The sequence below is a fragment of the Macrobrachium nipponense genome, chromosome 29, assembly GCF_015104395.2.
Source record: "Macrobrachium nipponense isolate FS-2020 chromosome 29, ASM1510439v2, whole genome shotgun sequence".
Lineage (NCBI taxonomy): Eukaryota > Metazoa > Arthropoda > Malacostraca > Decapoda > Palaemonidae > Macrobrachium > Macrobrachium nipponense.
In genome coordinates, this window is record NC_061092.1 from 50,091,699 (window position 1) to 50,097,260 (window position 5,562).

The following is a 5,562-nucleotide window of genomic DNA, read 5'->3' on the forward strand; positions in this document are numbered from 1 at the left end:
TTGGTGACAGTTGGTTACCGTTAGTGCGTGAGTTTTTGCACGCCTGCGAGATTTTCTGCACGTGCTACTATATTTTATGTTGTAACTGCCCCCACCAAGACTGGTGTATTATATGTCATTTGCGTCGCAAATGGTTAGAGAGCTCTCTAGAAAGGAACATTTTCTCTTATTGTGGTAAACATCGCAAGGTGAATAGAAAGGAACATTTCTTCTATTGTGGGAGATACTGTAAGTTCATCAATGGAAGATTGGAAGATTCTTGGATCTACTCGAAGTTAAGCAGACGTTTCACTAGACATGGTTTCTCGGCAAGAGAGGAATCTGCATAATTTGGATGTTATCAAGAATTAAGGATTTGTTATCACTTCATTATACATAACGTCGAGTATTAGTGTATGCACTGATTAAGTATTATTACTTACGTAATTGTTAATAAAATTAATTTTAATGTTTATTCAAGTGTCCTTGTCCACAAGCCTTTGTTGTACTGTTATGTAGGGGACATTGAGTCTGGATAAGATTAAAATAAAGAACTTGGTTATGGGATAATGAGGCCTGTAACATAATTTGTTATCCCAAGCGGGATCCGATTACTTGATGACCTTTGGATTAACAGTATAATATATTGTTTTGAGGATAAGAATTGTGTGGTAGGTTAGTCATGGCTCAGCTTAGTAGTTTAGAGGAGGTTCAAGATTTTCTGAACAAGGAAACTGCTGTTTGTGATACAAGTAAGTTAAAGAAAACAGAATTATATTTAGTGTCAGAGTACTTGGGTCTTGATGTCCCCAAGACTTCCAGAAAAGCAGAGGTTTATGCAAGTATACATAGTTACTTAACTCTCCACTTAAATTTTGGAGATAGAGTAAATTCAAAAGAAGTAGTTGGAGAGGAACATAGAGTAACTTGGGGAGCTGAGGCAGTTCTAACAGGTAATCTGATGATAGGGAAGCGAACAGAGGTGAAATAAAGAATCCATATAGTTGCAATGATAAGTTATGGCTCTAGTGATCATGGAAGAGAATGGACGGAATGGTTTAGAGAGGAGAAAACTTTAAATTAAGAAGGCATCAGTTGGGAAAGGCTGAAGAAAAGAGAAACTAAAAGATTAGAGCTTAGACTGAAATTGGAGATGGAAATGAAAACTGAAAGAAAAGAAATGGAGGAGAAAGAAAGTCAGAGGCTACATGAATTGAATGTAAGTAAAATAAGAGGTCTGGTAAAGCCGGTTGGTTTTGATCCTGTGAAAAATATAAAGATGGCTCCAAAATTTCATCAGAAAGAGGTAAGTTTTTTTACAGTATTTAAGAAGATTGTGACAACCCTTGAGTGGCTCAATGAGCACTGAGTTATTATGGTCCAGTCGGTTTTAATTGGAAAGGCTCAGAATGCTTATTCCTCATTGTCTGTTGGTGATTCTGGTGATTATGATGTTATCAAGAAAGTAGTCTTGATTGCCTATCAACTTGTGCCTGAGGCACATAGGCAAAAATTCAGTTTCCTGCAGAAAGTGGCAGATCATACTTATAGGGAATTTGGCCGTAAAAAGGAGAGGTTGCTTTCTGACTGGTGTGAACACGTAAGGTTAACACAAAGGAGGAATTAGAACAGTAATACTTGTTGAAGAGTTTAAAGAGTGTGTATCTCCTGAAATTAAAACTCATATGGAGGAACATGTGGATACATTAGAAGCAGCAACTACAGTGGCGGATGAATATATCTTAACTCACAAACCAGTTTATAAGGGTAAGTCTAAAATTGACTTTAGTACGAAAACTTTTGAAAAGCCTAATAAAAAATGAGAAACTAGTCATTCAGCTAGTCCTAGTAAGGTCCGTAAAGTACCAGAGTGCTGGCGTGTGGGAAAAAGGGGCATGTTTTTAGCACAGTGTAAAGTAAAAGACCATAAGAGTGTAATGTTGCTGAGTTCCAAGCAGTTAGGCGGTGATGACTTAGAGGCAGGTAGGAAGAAAAGTAGTAAGTTGGGGTCATTAGATCCATGTATTTTCCCTGATGTAGTGTCTAATGATCTTGGAAGGTTTTTTGCCTAAGGGAAGTATCTTGCAGGGAACAGAAAAAGTTATTCTAGGAGGGTTTCCCGACTCTTTGTATGTAGCTCCTTTAGTAGAATTACAACTAGACTCGAAAATGTTTAAGGGTAAATGTAAAGTAGCAGTTGTGGAAAAATTTCCTGTGGGAGAAGTACAAATGATTTTAGGTAATGACCTGGTCCTGGGTACTGAATGTGATGAACCCATATTGATAGAAAACCCCACTGATTTTCAATCCCCAGTCACAGTTGTGCAAACTAGGCACAGAAGAGAGGTGAGATTCCTTATCTGGAAGGTTTGTTTACAGATTCTGGAACTAATATATTGAAAGAAGAAATTCCAGAAACCGAGGGTGAAGGTAATAAAATTAAGAAACTAACATGTACTAGACAGTCCTTGATTGAGGAGCAGAATAAGGATCCAGAAATAATGAAGTTGATAGCTTTGGTTGATCAGGTAGTAAAGGTGGAGAACAATATTTCCTTAAAAATGGATTGTCGAGGCATAAAAGTAATTCAGTTACTAACTGTAATAGGAGGGGTGATAAGATGCAGATTGCAATACCAAAAATATTTCGTAATAAAGTGATATCATGTGCTGATGACAGTTTTTTCTCTGGGCATAATGGTGTAAGTAAAACCTTCTATAGGTTAAGGCAACATTTTTTTTTTTTTTTTTGCAAAAGATGCGAACTGAGGTAAAACACTATTGTAGAACCTGTCGTGTCTGTCAGATGGTAGGTAAAGCCAACCTACCCATTCCAAAGACTCCCTTACATCCCATACTTTCTGTTGGTGAACCTTTTGAACATTTGATCTTGGATATAGTTGGCCCCCTTCCAGTTTCGAAATCGGGTGTTCAATATATTTACTATCTTAGATTGGGTAAGTATATATCCTGAAACTATTCCTCTTAAAACAATTACATTCAAAGTGTTGATTAATCATTTGATTAAGTTTTTCTCGAGTAAAGGGTTGCCAAAGACTATTCAAACTGATCAGGGTTCCAATTTCACTTCAAAGTACTTTAAAGAGCAGATGATTGGGCTAGGCATTAAACACAAATTCTCTAGTGCTTATCATCCCGAGTTTCATCTAACTTGGAAATCAATGATGAAAAAATTCTGTACTGACAATCGCCTCGTCTCATCATGCGGACTCTTTTCCCTAAAGCTTGTAGGTTTACCAACATGCACTTGTAACTAGGACGCCCTGGATCCTGATGATGACAATTTTGAACGCCCATCTATCTCTCCACAGGCACATAGCAAGTTCTTAGGATGCACCATGGGGCTTTCCTGATCTTATCGATTCTTCGCCAAAACAATCCAACTTGAAGCATGCCAGCTCCACTCATGCCCATATAGTTCGAGTATATCGATAGCTCGCCCTCTAAGATCTTAACTGAGAGCAGGTCTATCTCTCGCCTTGACATACCCAAGCACCTTAATATATTCACAGTGTCGGCCGAGATGACACCCCTCCAGTTCGCCGTTATGGTCTCTATCACCGGTTCCCTGGAGGTCAGTAGTTCTCCAAATTGCTTGATAGGCAATGTGTCGTACTTGGACTTTTTCAACTTGTGAAAGTAGTCCATACGCTTCACATTGCTATCAGAAACAATTTGGGCGTCAATGACACTGGATTCGATCTCATTCCACGCAATGAGATCTGGTTTTCTTAACCCAGCATTAGTAGACGCGCGTGGCTCTTTCACTTTCTTAAAGCCGGACTCCTCAGCCTTCTTCTTCACGTAGTCTAGAACTCTGTCGTGCCTCTTGATTCGCCACGGCTGCACTTGTGGGCACACCTGCATTATGTGATGCAGTGTACCCGGGGCACCACAGCCGAGATCACATCGGCTGCTTCTGTCTTTACCCCGAGAACTTCGAGAGGAGTTGTTAACCGACCCCCAAACGGAGCTTCACGGCATTACAGTAGGTACCCCTTTCAGGAGACGCGTACCAGAGTCTAACCACTTTGGCTCCAAGGAGTCAGAGGCTTCTTGGAGTCTGACTCCCACCAATAGACTCATACAACTTGGGCCCCCCAGTCTTGGGCTGGGGGCACTGGACAGCTTTTTAATCTCTCTCTGGCTGCCCATGACACAAGGTCGTCCTGTGCTTTTGAAAGTCTAGAAAGCATTCTGAAAATCGCTATCAGTGTTTTCTTAGCGAAATTATAAACACCCAATCCTCCCTCCCCAACACTGGCATGAAAGCCAGCGATTGGAGTATCTTTGGGAAGATGGAGTGCATTCCTCACAAACTTCCTCACCTCCCTGTCCATGGCCTGCAGATGGTAACCCTTAAGGCGGCCATGAACAGTTGCGTGAAGGAAGCGAGGAAGTAGCACCACTTTAAGCCCCCAAAACCCTTAAAACTTCTGCTGGGGTTTGAAGACGGCGCTCGCTGAAGGTTGGCAAGTTCTCCTTTCAGCTTCCCCAGCAGTTTTGAGGGACATCCCTGCTTTTAAATTCTAAGCTCCACCCCCAAGTACTTATAAAAGCCATCCGTGCTCATGGCTGGGAGTTCTTGGCCCAGAATAGAAAACTTATAGTTATCACAGTACCACGCCTTTTTACTGCGGTCGCACATAATACCTGCAGTGGCACATTTGTCAATGCCTGCTTCCAGGCCCAACTTCTTCGCTTCGGTCAGAAGCGTCTCAACTGCTCTTGTTAATCCAATTCTCGAGCTTGCCGCCACCACGATATCATCCGCAAAGGCTTGATACTGAATCACTCGTCCGTTAGGCTTGTCCCCATTTGAAATGGTATAGAGACATAAGGTTAGAGGTCCGTTGGACGTGGTTAGAGACCAGTGGGAAGAAGATGAGAAAGAAATTGATGTGTTAGGCTGGATCTCGACACATAAGGGAAGGTTGTTTTTAGCTTGGAACTTAGCAAAGGACAAATTTTTAAAGTCACAAGAGCAAATAATAAGTAGAATCGAGTTTAAAGCAGTCCTAGAGAATTCAAAGAGGAGATAGGGTTTTGGTGGCGTTTTCCCTTACCAGGGTACTAGTTTTTGCTTCTAGGTTTGTGGACCTTATAGTGTAAAAGCAAAAATGAATTCCACTAAACTACTTAGTAGCCACTTCAGATAGGAAGAACAAGAAATGATCATGGATATTAATAAGATGAGGCCTTACTATTCCCAAGAAATTACCCGGTAAATATAATGGCTAGTAAAGATGAGAATGATGAAGACTTGTAGGTTAGACCATTGATAAGTATTATTAAAAATTCTGATATTTTTGGAAAACCTTAGTACTAGGCTTGGACATTTAACTGTTGGAGAGAGAGAGGAATTGACAGCTTTATTTTTAAATATAAGTTTATTTTTAGTGATGTACCTGGCAGAACAGATGTTATAACCCATGATGTTGTCTTGGATGAAAATGTTAAACCTATAAAAACAACATCCTTATCGAATGAACGCTTTCCAGAAAATCTGTAGTTAAGTCTGAGATTGAGTATATTTTAGGCCATGCTTGGATACGCACAGTGT